We start from the raw sequence: 14,602 nt of genomic DNA, 5'->3' as shown, positions 1-14,602 counted from the left end.
GATAGTGACTTCTGACTGCAAACATTCATCCTTGCCCAAGCCTCTGCTGTTCATATTTACCTTTTCAACATTCAGAAAATGTGTCAATTTCTTACTCCCCACTCCTTGAAAATACTAATATTAATTATTTTGCTCAGCAAACTCAACTACTGCCCAAGGCCTACACTCCCATACAGTTAAGAACAGATAGACTAAGGGAGCCCACCCTGGGGGCAGTGGCAGGTCATAATTGGAAGGGAGGACTGCCGAAGAGGAGGAACTTGCCAGCCCCAAATCCCACAAAGAACTCAAACCCAGCCTCAAGTGTGGGACCCACCAGCCAATCAAGCCTGCATCTCTGCGGCATCTAACAACTCGGCCAAACTCTTTAAAATCTGCAAGGATCTTGCCAATCCTGCTGCAGTCTCTACCTCTCCTGTCCCATCCCAGGCCCTCTGCACAGCCCTGGCTTGCTTCTCATTTCATCTCTAAAACCCAGGACATTCGGTCTACCCTCTCGTCCTCTCTTCCTCCTCCCTCTACTCTGTCCTCTACCTCCGGCCCCCCTGTGGCCAGCTCTCCTCCCTCTTTCTCTTCCTTTCCTCTGAATCCAATCTATGAAAGTCTCATCAAAACAGGTTCTTCCCTGTTCTTCCAAAACCATCAAGGACCACATTGACACCCTCGCACCTACTCTGGCTGACTTCTGCAACCACTCCTTCGCCTTTGGAGCCTTCCCTTCCCCCCTAAAACACTATCTTGTGCACCCTCTTCTCATCTCAAGAAACCCTCAGCCAACCCCTCCTGCCCGGTTAACTATTGCCTGATCTCCATCACTCCTTTCCTGGGTAAACTGGAAAAGCTTAATTTTCACACTGAATCTGTTGGTTGTCTCCATGACCATCAGTCTGTCTTCAGAGCATCCAGAAGCATGGACACAGCTCTCCTAAACATCTGTGAAGACCTGCTCTCTAACCTTGATTCTAATCTCCCTTCTGTCTTCATCTTACTCAATCTCTCTTCTGCCTTTGACACAGTCAACCATGCCATCCTGCTCAATCGTCTCTGTGATAAACTGGGTATCACCGATAAGGCCCTGGCCTGGCTGACCTCGTTCCTCACTGATCGACCCTCCCAGTCCAACTTGGGTCCTTCCTTTCCTCCATTTCACTCTCTACCTGTGATGTTCCCCAGCTGTTCAACCAATACCTTGCACCTCTCGCCCACCGCATTGCCGCTCTCTGCTCCAACTTTCAGTGCAATGCGTATGACACTCAGCTTGTTTTCAGGCTCCCCTCTGCCACCTCTTCTCCTTCTCCCATCTCTGACTGTCTGTCTGCTATCTGTCTGCACCACCAGGAGTGGTGTGCAACTAACTATCTCTGCCTTAATGCCAGTAAGACGGAGATTCTCCTAATCGGCACACCTGCACCCTCCTTTCCTGTCACTCTCTGGCCGGCCTCCCTTGGCCCTCTTCCTGCTCCACCTTTAAGGCTAAAAACCTCAAGGTCATCTTCGACTCCACACTCTCCTTTTCTCCTCCCATCTCTGACATCTCTAAGAAGTCAAACTACCAACTGCACCTCCCCAGAGGTATTCTTCCTTTCCTCTCATTCCCCCAGAAGATAACTGTCTCTAGAGCTCTGGTTCTCTCTAGGCTGGACTACTGCAACAGCCTCTTTCTAAATCTGCCTGCTTCTACTCTCCGCTCTCTGCAACTCACTCAGAACAGGACTGTGAGACATGTCCTTGGCCTCAAACCCAGGGATCATATCTCTCCAGCACTGAAATCTCTGCATTGGCTCCCAGTGGCTGCAATGATTAAGTTCAAGACACTCTGCATTGTCCACAAGGCCTTCTGGGGCTTGGGTCCTCAATACCTACAACTGTCTCTTCGTAAATACCTTCCTACCCGAGCTCTTTGCTCCTCCACCTCCCTCAGGGTTAGTCACTTCTCCAAGCAACAAATTGGTGGTAGATCTCTTTCTTCGGCTGGGTCCTCCCTCTGGAACAGCCTCCCTGCCTATCTGAAACTTGAGGAGAACCATCTCCGGTTCCGGAAGCACCTCAAGACCTTCCTCTTTGCTTCTACCTTCTCTCTCCCGTGCCGATTTCCTGTTTGATACTGCACTGGTCACCTTGCTACTCTCTGATTTCGGGCCCAGGTCCCTGCCTGCCCAGTTGCAAACCCACACTGCCTCCCAGCAACCATTGCACTTGGGTCTGTATCTGTAACCCTACAGTCCCCCTACCTGCACTTTTGGACACCTGCTGTCTGCACTTATCCATGCACCTGCTGGACGCACTTCTTGTTATTCTTTTGATCGCATGAACAGCACTGCCCCCTCCCCTTTCCACTGGCACTTTTCCCCTCCCCCTCCCCCGAACTTGCGGGATCTCAATTTCACTTGGCCTAGTAAGATTGTTGCCTCTGTCCTCCCTCTATTCCCCCTTCTTTGCCTCATCGCGCCTTGAAACACTTGTGTATAGGCACATTACAAATGCCACATCATATCATATCCCTTCTCCAGCTACCCGAAGAGACATACCTTATGCCCTTTACCATCACAGAGAATCTCAAAGGCAGCGCCAGGATGTGGCAATGGGGATGGACGAGCCAATCTCAAGTCACACATCAGGCCTGTATGCCAGTGCCTTGGGTGGAGTCTGATAGCCAGTTCACATCCCAGTTAACACACACGAAGCACCTTTCACCAGAGAAATGCTGGAATATGGGTAAACAGCACTATAAGAGCATGCAGCCCCAGTTGGTCAGTGAGGCTATTTGGATGGGAACTGGAGACAGGAGTGTGGAGACAAGAGATGTTTCGGAGAAGGCTGGAGGAGCGAGCTGAAGTAGCTGGGGTTGGAGCATAGCCCAGGAGATTGGAGAAGTTCAGATTGCTAAACCACCCAGCAGCCCAGGATCTGGATGAAAATACACATTTAGCAAACTTGGAAGCCTCGAGAAATGGGGCTGCACGTAAGGAGTGGGAGAGTGGTGGCCCAAATGCTGAAGGAGGTGGGGGTAGTGACAAAGGTGCTCAAAGGGGTGAAGCAGGACAGTACAGTACCAGTAGTACCCAAAGGTGTGAAGAAGGTGACGATACTGACAACATTGCCCAAAGGGGTAAAGAAGAGGGCAGCACTGGTAATGCCCAAAGGGGTGTTGAAGTTGGGGTTAGTGACAACAGTATACAAAGGTTGAAAGAAGAAGAGAACAGTACTAAAGGTACCTCGAGCAGTGAATATGGTGGAGGCATTGACAACAGTGCTGAAGGAGTGAAGGAGAGGACGGCGCTAGTAGTGCCCAAAAGGCTGAAGATATTGGTATTAGTGACAATAGTGACAATAGTGCTTGAGGCAGAGAAAGAGAGGACAGTAATAACTGTTCCCAGCTAGGTGAAAAAGATGAGGATGGAATTAGGAGTGTGCAGAAGAGGTTAGAGGGGTATCGAACCTTGGAGTGGCAGTACAAGAAGATTATAGAAATCTTAAGTGAAGAGTGCACCATTGACGAGTGGGAAAAGAGCATGAGTGCAAAGGGGAGAGAAGGAATAGAGAGGCTGGTGACCAGCTTCCAGAAGGGAGAAAGTGAAGTAAGCCAGGGGGTGAGAATAGGAAGCATTGTAACAGAGTGGCTTAACGAAACCGAAGGGGACCAAAATGTAGGGCGGCTCACTGGTAATACAGGGTGGAAGAGCTAGCCAAGCAGAAAAGGACAGAGTAGTTAAGTCGACCTTGTCTCCTCCCTGTTTTTCATGGCCCCCAACCAGGCCTGTGAGATATGCCATGCTTTCGACCAAAGGTTCTGACTGTTCCACAGAACTGCAAGAACCTCAGAGGACTACCTTGCCAATGAGAAACTGGAGAATCCCATAGTGTCAACTAGCAGATAGAAGAACAAGAAAACGAAAGGAGAGCCTCTTTGAAACCAGTCTCAGCGAGGACTGTGAAAGGCCTGGGAGAAGGCAAGTCCTAGTCAGTAGGGAAAGACAAAGGCATTTGCTAGAAACCTTTAGCCATGTTGACCTTTCGAAGTCTTTTTGAACTTTAAAGTTTTCTGCTTTGCTACTTAGTTAGAGCTACTAGATTGATCCTGATCCAACCATACACTGTGTCTACCCTGTGTATTTGTTCTCCTACTCACTGTCCAAGTTACCAAATAAAGCAGTTAAGTTACTGGATTTGTCTTGTTCTTTGATTCCTATCACAAACACAATACTACCCTTAAGCATGCTGTTCAACAGGGCCCATCCTTTGTCCTGTAATCTTTTCCTATCTAACAAAGACTCAGTCTCATTCTCCTCTATGTGCATATGATCACTATCAGGCTGATATTTTGCTTTTTTTGTTTTTTTTAATAAAATGTGCATATGCTATTCGGTTCTTCTCCCATTTCTGAAACCATACCTTTCCTGGTTCTAACCATTTTACCAAATGAGTACAAATTGAATTATGCCCATTTTGAAATTTCTTCTAAAATGTTCCTTTTAGAATAGGGACACACTGTCCTCATGTAAATTACATTTCCCAACAGTGATAACTATGAGAGTGTCACAACCTCTAGTGAGATACTTTTGCCTCTGCAGTAGGCAACTGTAACACAGTCTCAAATTCGACTAAACTATTTCCTTCCTTCTTGAGTACTGATTTCAGACCTATAAAAGTAGTGTCTATCATCAGCTGAACTTTAGTAAATAGTAAAATATGTTTGTGCAATTACTGACAAAGAATTCCTACTGCAATGTGTACTTCTAAAATGAAAGCAGTAAATATTGCTCACGCGTAATTGCCAGTGTTTGTGCAGTGAGGAAGCTATAGCATTCTCATCTGCAGCAAGCACAGATAGAGCCAAAGCAGCATAGTATCTGTGAAATGCTTCAATCACTGTTTCCTGACTAAGCCGCCTAATAGACGATGCATCTTCCATTTTTAAAACAGGATCTTTCATTACTTTGTTTTCCTATTTGGATTGCTTTACTTGCTTCAATATTTATTTTTCCATGACAGATGCAGTGCTACGTTTGGCATTCTTCACTGTATTCCACCTTATGTTATGACAGTTTATTTTGCTTCATGAAATACTGTGCCAAGCAATATAGTCTCTTCTACGACAATGCTGGCCTATTCCTCCCTTCTGTTGCCTAAACACTCTGAGTCAATGTTGGATATCACAAGACCTGAAATTTATCATTCAGTTTTCAAAAGACTTTTGAATCCTTGTGTCATGATAGTATTCATAATTGAGCAGAGTGTGAATCTTCCTGTGCACAAAACACACACCGGCCATTGCCAGCCGGTAGCCCTATGCTGCACTCCTAACGGGAGCTAGTCCCAAGTGGTAATTCCACCTTGCAGATACCAAAGACTCCCAATTGGGAGTATTAGTTCTGTAAGGGTTGATATCAACAACCTTCAAAGTGATACAATTAACCTTGTTTGATGTTCAAATAGCAAACTGTGTACATGAGGCACTGTCAATCTGTGAATCTACAGACAAGAGTAAATCAGGCTGAGAACAGACAGATCTAAGACAGACCCAATTGTCTTTATATCAACCACTTTTTGGAAGCAACACATTCAATTGCCTTATTGAAGTGTATGATTCTAGAACAAGTGAAAGTGGGTCCGAGAGGGGGAGATGTACACAAGAGACTACTCCAGAGGGAGATTATTTGGATTGACCTGTTGGATTGTCTCAGCCCAAGAGGTATGAATTGTGAATTTGACCTAATGTGTTTCCTATAATGTTTTCCGTGAACAACCCGTATAGTGTTTTTAGTAGTGTTTTTAACAGTGTAATGCTTACACACAGGTTTTGTTACATCTTGCTTCTGAAAACAAGAGTGTGTAAGGCTATTTACTTTCAACATACACTTGTCATTGTTTGGGGCTTTAATTGACCCCTGTGTAAAGTATCTAATGGTCATAGTTAGGCTGTGATTTTCCAGAATGTGAACGGGCTTGGCACCGGGAGTTTTGAATTTTATTTCACAATTTTGTCTCATAATCGGCCTGTTTTCTGCTGATGGAATGAGACTTTGGCTCAATTTTACAAATCAGTTCAGAATGTGAACGGCCCCTTAGCCGGGAGTCCAGTAGAATCTTCTTTGAGATTGTAATAGGACATATTGATTGCTGTGAAGCCCATAAATGGGCATTGGAAGGTAGAGTTTAGCGAAACTGACCAAAATCAAAATAGCAGTAGACAACTTGAATGACAGTCTAGCAGGAAAGGTTGCTGGCGGATGCCTCAGTGTTGACCCCCTTGTGATGTCTGTTGTTCACTGGAAATCTAGCGGGAGGCAGGGGCACCAAGCAGTTTATGACTGCCGTGTAGCCCCTCCTCCCGCCTCTAACTTGGTGAATGATGTTTGCCCATATATGCTCAACAGTATAGACTCTACTGTCAGGCAATTTCACTAGACATGTTCTAGCAGAGTAAATTGCCTCATGATACTGTGTGGACATATTACCTACCTAGGTACGCGTACCCGAGCACAGTTCGGCGCACACGTGCATTCCTTTTCACCTACACAGACCCGGGTTGGGGCCTGCGCACACTGCATGAGATTCAGGATGGTGCGCATGCCCGTGTGCGTCCATAGCAACGGTATCCGTGGCGTGCACGCGCAGCACGGTGAATTCACACAGCAAACGTCTTATCAGTCCGGCTGTCTCACACAGCCTTATTACGGACCATCAACACCATTAGCCCTACAGCAGATCACCTGATAGAGACATGATCTTTCTGCAAATTCTGATCGTACAAGGGATACAGTGTCCCACACAAAGATGGCGCCCGACACAGGGACGCGTTGCGTGCCGCTCCTATGGCAACCTATTTTGCTTGGGAGGGCCGTGCAGCGCTTCCTTGTGACGGGCTGCTTCGTTCTTCTTACCGAGGGCGATTCTCTCCAAGTAAGTTTTTAAGATATGGATACATTTACCTACAGTCCAGGAGCACGACTGCAGAATCGTGGTATATACTAGTTTCTGTGTTTAACTAGCACTACGTATGGAACGAACTTTTACCACATCAAACTATAGTCACAGACTCACACAGCCTCCGGCTTGGGTGTGTAGTAATTAGTATTACCTTTTCTCTCTCCAAGCCTCCAGTTGCCCACATTCGGAATCACAGCCTGACACTGCCACTGCACCCGGCGAGACATTTGGGTCTTTCGACCAGTTGAGTAACCCCGAATCATGTTAACAGTACTATAGAGCATGACTTTTTGCTTAGGACCAGACACTTACAAATTGTATGTTATGTCACTCTTACCATACAGGTGAATATGAATCTTCTCTGCTTACCAGGAAAAGCAGGTTAGTGTATCTCTATTCATGAGAGTTATCAGCTGAGCCTCCAAAACTCTTTAAAGATCTAATTAGTGTATCCTTATACTTTGTAGGAACTCAAACTGAATTTGTTGAAACTAAAACACGTCCTGCCCTGAAGAGGGATTTCCAATAATCCGAAACGCGTTGGCACTTATTACTCAATAGGAGTGTCTTTAGGAAATTTCTGAGCAGAGTGAATGTAATTGCTCATAAGTAGGGAAACACAAATGTGGTGACCTCCCTACACATGTATTATTTCATTAGGTTTGTCAGAGTATTCTCTCAGCTCAATTGAAATTTTGTCCTTTGTTTTTGAGTTACTATTTGACTTGTATGAATTAACCTGTGAGTTGAATCAGTTTTCACACACTTTAATGCAATAGTGTGGTGTAAATTAAATTTGATTATGTTTTGATATAAAGACAATTGGGTCTGTCTTAGATCTGTCTGTTCTCAGCCTGATTTACTCTTGTCTGTAGATTCACAGATTGACAGTGCCTCATCTACATGGTTTGCTATTTGAACATCAAACAATGTTAATTGTATCACTTTGAAGGTTGTTGCTATCAACCCAAATTAACCCAAATTAACCCTTACAGAACCCTTACAGAACTAATACTCCCAGTTGGGAGTTTTTGGTATCTGCAAGGTGGAATTACCACTTGGGACTAGCTCCCGTTAGGAGTGCAGCATAGGGCTACCGGCTGGCAATGGCCGGTGTGTGTTTTGTGCTTTAGTTTTTTGAACCTGGAGTGGCCTCGAGCTTCTCCCTGCTGCACCTGAATTATTATATACTTAACTTATACATATTACTTAAGACCCTTTGGTGTAATTTACCTGCAGTGAATTTTACTTATGTTTTGGAGTGCCTCCCAACCCATTTTTTCTTTTCCTAATCTTCCTGTGCTCACACTACCAATTTTCAACTCAAGATGCGCTTTACATAGCAGTCTTCTATTCGTTTTTCTAATCCTGGGTACATAGCTTTCCTTTCAGCAACAGTGGTATCCTTAACATTTTCTCCTCTGCGTGGGTCATTTTAAAATAAAAGGGTAATTGCATGCAAGGGACCGACAATGCTTACACATATGTCACGTGCATGTAATTCTAAACATTCCCAAAGCAGTGTGTAAAATGAAAGAGTAAATAAAGGCAAATTCACCTTCACTCTTCAATTTTATGCTCCGGTTTGGGAGATATAAAATACTGCCTGCAAATATGCTTTTGAGGTGGCATTTTATAATGAATTACAATGGAATCCGCGGACTCATTAGCAACGACAGAAAAATGTGCTGCAGCTTAATGGTAAAGAGTGAAAGCATTTCACACTTTACTTTTACACTCCTGCAAATTGTAAAATGAACCCTGATGGAGCTCATGTTGCTGGGCGGAGAACCATTACGCTCACACTGTAATGTAAGGGGTCCCGCTGCCAAATTGTCGCTATTTGCGGGTGCAAATGTAAAGTCCAAAAGGCGACATACAAGCATGTACGCTGCCTTTTTCCCTTAACATTTGCACTCCATAGTGCAAAATGAGTAAATGCTGCCTGGCATGCTGGCATACCACGCAGCATTTATTTTCCATCGTGAGCACTACTTGCCATTAGCGAATGGTAAGCAGTGTTGCAAAATTAAATTAAACCCTTCCTGATATACAAGCATGTCGGCACAGTTTCATTTGTACTCTACACGCTCCCTGCATGGCAGTGTGCTTGTACAATTGATCTCTATGGAGTCTGCCTGCTTTTTGCTGGTGAAGCATAAAGCAGACAGACTCCATAGGGATCTCCAGCATTCACACAGGCATGAAAATCCATTCAGGCGCAGATGCTGGAGCATTTATATAGCTTAGAGGAGCGGAGCAGCGGAAACGCAAATTATATTCCGCCCCTCCGCTCTGCCATACAAATCATTGAAATCCTCGAAAATGAACTGTGGCGTTTATGGTAAATTTAAATTCCCAAGAACAGGATGTGCAATTTCTCCACAACGAAGTACAGGATACCCCTTGTCTCTTGTAATTGAGTTGAGCAAATCAGCAGTATTTTCCTTGCAGCCACTTCCGCTGACTTCTATATCCATTTCCTTCCTTCTCTTCCTTCTCTCTAGAATGCTTGATATTTTTTACAAGTGCAGGTGAATGTGTAGAGTTCCAACCTGCCACTGCCAAGTGTTTGTTTCTTACGTAGAGAGCTTCATAAACCTCTTCAGCCACCCATCGTGGTTTAAACAGTTTTTTTGTCATTGTATGTTACTTAAGTTTTAAACATCCTTTTAGTTTTCTACTACATATTATAACTGTACCACAGCTGCTGAAACTGGTTGCAGTGTACTTAACATATATCTGCCAGGAGTTCTTTAATTTTGTTTCCACCAGATAGGACGCTCCATGGAGATATATTCTCACACTCTTATTTCGTTTTTATTGTTATGTGCAGTGGCTTGTAAACCCAACCTTTCACACAAATAAAAGAAATACAAATCAGTCTGTGATAATACATTAAATAGCACATTTTAAAATTTAATTTTAATAAGCATTTGGAAACAATAATATAAAATACCTAGTTACTGCTCAAATTAGTGAAATCTGATTTCCTTCCAGAATTCTAAACCAAAATGCATCAGTACTTAGAAAATGTATATCAGATAAAAAAAACAAGAAAAGTAATAAAGTCTTTGCTGTTCAAGGTATGTGCATTCAACAAAAAGATGTTTCAATGTTTCTATTTTCGATATGTCTAGATACAACCTACAAAGCCGCTTTTCTCTCTCTATTTGTAGTCTTGCTCCTTTTATTTTGTTAGTAGGAAAAATGTTTAACCAAAACCTTTAAAAACCAGTGTCACCAAGTAGAACTTGGAAATCTCTCAAGATACTTTGGCAATGTATTCAGACGCTTTTCTGAACAAGATACATATTTAAAAAGCTTGTATTTCATGCAATCATCTTTTGTTATACATCAGTGTCCAAATGCCAGAGATTCTTTTTCACAGCATTGTGTTGCTTTATTAAAATATCCTAGATTAAAATATCCTTAAGTAACTTTAATGGATCCCAGCAATATTTTTTCTAGATGGATAGGTCCTGATCTGTGAGGTTTCCTGTTGACAAAATCAGGTTACAGAATAACAATGCTTTCTGGGGAGTCTATGACATTCCTGTATATAGATAGGATTTTCCATTTAACTACACCATATAAGGACAATAAACCCAATGCATAATGAATGATTGAGACTGGAACATCTTTTGGTATGTTTAGCACGGTTCTCTAAAAATACCTTCCATCCTTGCCCATAATACATGGTTCTATTCTTCTGTAATTTCTGCTCCATAAGTCGGAGACCATCTTTACTTTATAGAACTTTAAAAGGGGTAACATTGAAAATCACCCATATCTGTTATTCATTTATTTTTCTTGGGGTGCAAGGGCTAATGTCTTGGCTTGAATTCTTTCATGGTGAAATGCTTTAGTCTTTCTCTCTAAGATAGAAAAGCATAGGTATGTTATCATATTGACCACATCTAAATCTGTTTGATAAAATCTCCATATAAATCTAGTTCTAGGATTCTTATGAGGTAACATGATCATAGTCTTTGATTTGGCAAGCTAAATATCCAGGCCATTTTTGTTTATGTATTGTTTGTTTGCCTTCAGTTGCTGCTGAAGGCCTGTTGGGGTATTATCCATAAATACCAAATCATCTGCATAGGCCGGCCAAGAGGCTGGAAATCCCCCTAGGTTTGGGGTCGGGGAGGGCGGGGGGGGGGAAGACCTAGTCTCTGTACACATTTCCCCAATATCAGAGATAAATTAAACAAGATTGGAGCTAGGACGCAGCCCTGTCAGAGCCCTCTATCTATTGGAATCATAGATTAAATCTGCCCCACAGGATGCAGTCTGATTATTTTATTTTTGTATCAGTGTGTAAATATCAAAGTATGTTTACCAAGGAAGGGTGTTATTTTTTGTTTTGTTTATTGTGCATATAGTTCATATGAACTTTAACACAAATGTATGTATCAAAAAATCATCTTCAATACAATATTATGAATTCATGCCATTATCCTAAAATCATCATAGTATATGTGCTGCCGAAGCTTCAGCAGCACATATACTAAAATTGGAACGATACAGAGAAGATTAGCATGGCCCCTGCGCAAGGATGACATGCAAATTAGATAAGTAACAGCAGCAAAGAACTTCCAATGCAAGAAGCGCTACTAACCAAAACCAGGACTCTGGCAGCCCAAGCTAGGATGATCGACCGAAAGTATGGGAAATACTCCACAAACCCATTCCTGTCCTTTTTCAAGGCGAAAGTAGTACTGTGCATAACCTACGGAACAGAGGCTATGCCCCAAATCCCAAGCCAGTTTTGGGATAAACTTTAAGGTCTATTTTGGAAGAAAGTGCTGGGCCTTCCGCTGTCCTAATTAGACAAGAACTATGTGTACCCTCTTTGAAGGGGTCTGTCTTGAGGAACACCAGGAAGTGGTGAAAAAACAAAACGCTGGCAATATGGGCATACGGCTGTGCAAATCTCCTTGAAGATGCAGCTCTGACGAGGGACACATTAACACAAAACCCAACCAAGGTGGTAAAAAAACTAACCGAACTGGACTGGATCAAAACACAAGATAAGGTAATGTCCCACAAACTAACGCAGAACTTCCCTCATGTTCCTAAAAAAATCAACGACGTCAGAGGATATCTGAAAAAGTTCCCAGATAAACGTCTGTGCCACACCTTCCTCAGAATCAGACTAAACTTGTTAAAGACCAACGAGATTCAGTTTAGAAGAGGCCTTTCCGAAACGGACCGATGTCGTTTCTGTGACTCACGCCAGTTGGAATCAATCTGTCACCTTTTGCTGACATGTGAAGGCTCCAAAGAAGCAAGAGACATCTACCTATCAAAAATACCGGAAATCTCAACCATAGTGGAGGAAGACGAATGGTGGGATCGTCTGTTGGGGGGAGAAAAAACTGAATATGCCATGGCTGTAGCCCTCTTCTTTAAACAAATTGGCCTGGTACAGGAACACAAAACGGCCTCGTGATGGACTTATACAAGATACTTACAGGAACTTAATTGCGCAGTCGAATGCTAAACTCTTCCTTTGACTGGAGGACTAATCGAAAGAGTAACTGTGCTGATTACGGATTTGTTATTCTCTTTTTTTTGTAAAAATTGTATTACAATTAAATCAAATTAAAACATTTTTTTTAAAAAATCATCATAAAAATCAATACAATATCATCAATCCATATTACACATTTTTAAAAAATGTGTTAATTAAAATCATTCAACTTCTTCAATGATACACGTTTGTCTTGCTACTTCTTTCCAAACCTGAATTACAGCTTTCAGCAGACTCCTGCTGTAGCCTGAAACACATCTCAACCAGAATGAGTCACTTGTGATGTCCTCTAAATGTTCCACATGTTGGCTCAGATATTGCACATATAGTCAATTCATTGCAAGCTTTGGAAAACAATGTTGCCAACCTTTGTTTTTAGGTTTTCTTAGCTTCCTCTTGTTAGTGTTAAAGAGAAAGTCATGGGGTAGGACAGGACATGAGTGACGGCATCCTATAAAAGTAGAGCGAGGGTTGGATGGATCGGAATTAGGAAAGGGGGGATAACATGTCTCGCCCTTGGGCGATCTCCCCTCAATTCCTAAGGGTCCTTTACCCAGGTGATCCTCCCTCACTTGTCCGCCCCCAGGGTTGGGATCCAAAAGCGATGGCCTGCCCCTGGCCACCTGAATGAAGGATCCTCTGGGACTATCGGTGAGAACACCCTCAGGTTTCTCACAACATCATTATCCAGTTTTGATATTTTAGTCTAAGACCTTTACAAAGGTTTTTCTTCTCTCGGGAGGATATGGCTAGCAGAGCTCTTATATTCCGTTGTAACTTCTTTTTTTCCCCCGTGAACGGTACTATCAATCTATAAAAACTCTACGAACTTGTCCGGGATGAAGGCTTCTAAGAAATGCTCAGTCGAATACTCACTTAGGGTTTTATCCAGGTGGTGATTACGCTTCTTACATAGTGTAGATTCCAAACTATTCGGTTAGTCCCAGTGTTAATTGCAATTGTGCCCATATTCTTAGGCCTAGATATTTCTTTGATTTCCCTTTTAAGACATAGTGAAGAATGATCACTTTTATATTTATGCAAGACTTCAAGTGAATTGTCAAATATAAAAGGTGAGGTAAACTTATAATCAAGAGTTGTAGTTAATGCCCCTCGAGACCATGGGTATTGCATTGGAATTGCACTTATAATGTTACCATTTCATTTTTTGGAAACCCCACATATTCGTTAGATCTAACTATTTCATAGCTTGATATATAAATTGTTTTTATTAAGAGGTTCAGGTACATAGAAACCCTCCTTTGTCAAGAAAGCAGCAGTTTAAATCTCCTGCAATTAACCCAGAGTTCAAATGATGGAAGTCAATCCAATTGGAGAGAACGGTAGTCATTTGATCTAAAAGAACAGCTTGATGTACACTCAATGGGTTCCAGTACATCATTGGAAATCATTTTGTATTCCACTCTAATATCTTGGACATACAAATGTACGTCCAGCCAGTAGGCAGATGTAATACCCACTTCATTTCTAACGGCTACTAATAAGCCACCATATGGTCTTCCCTTGGGATCCTTTCAGAACAGGATTTAAATATACAGTATTGCCATCAAGTGAAGGTTTTATTATAAAAAATCATTGCAATAACCCAGGTGTGGAAAATTGCTGATGAAAAATTTAGGAAGTTTGAGGCGGATATTAAAGGATTGAAGGATTTGTGTAAAAACTGAAGAAAAGGTTAGATCTCCCTCTGTAAGTGGAGAGGATGTCCTTGGGCTCTCTCACTATTTCTCTTTTTCTTTTCATTTCCTTTTCCCTGCCTCCTCTCTCTCCTATTTTTTCTTATTTTTTAGAAATGTCAATCTGTGTTTTTTTTAATTGAATTAGAGAAATGCTAATGTGATATATGTTATGCTTTTTATATTCTTTCCATTTTAATTCTGTATTTCTGGAAATTTGTGTAAAAGTTTTGTTTTGCTAAACTGTATACACAATACATTTAAAAAAAAAAGTTTTTCTCTCTCTCAAACCTCTTGTGATGGAAGGATATCATATTTCTTAAAACACACAATGCCATCCTGACAAAGGTGTGGGAATCCTCTTGTGTTCCAAGACACAATCTTTAATTAGGGTTTCCTAAAGATACTTCTTATGCAAGGAGTCTCTTGTAGCAGG

The 14,602-nt window shown here is 42.3% G+C and overlaps 1 protein-coding gene and 1 non-coding gene across 2 annotated transcripts in view; both read left to right on the top strand.

Moving 5' to 3' along the window:
- SLC9A5 (solute carrier family 9 member A5) overlaps positions 1–14,602 on the top strand; it is a 1,894,848-nt gene that overhangs the window by 904,719 nt on the left and 975,527 nt on the right. The gene's annotated exons all lie outside the window — the stretch shown is intronic.
- Positions 11,415–11,526, top strand: LOC138461547 (U6 spliceosomal RNA). The gene has a single exon (XR_011264166.1). It is a non-coding gene; the product is annotated as a U6 spliceosomal RNA (small nuclear RNA).

The sequence above is a fragment of the Ambystoma mexicanum genome, chromosome 1p, assembly GCF_040938575.1.
Source record: "Ambystoma mexicanum isolate Mex_15411 chromosome 1p, UKY_AmexF1_1, whole genome shotgun sequence".
Classification (NCBI taxonomy): domain Eukaryota; kingdom Metazoa; phylum Chordata; class Amphibia; order Caudata; family Ambystomatidae; genus Ambystoma; species Ambystoma mexicanum.
This window is presented reverse-complemented; position numbering and strand designations above follow the sequence as displayed.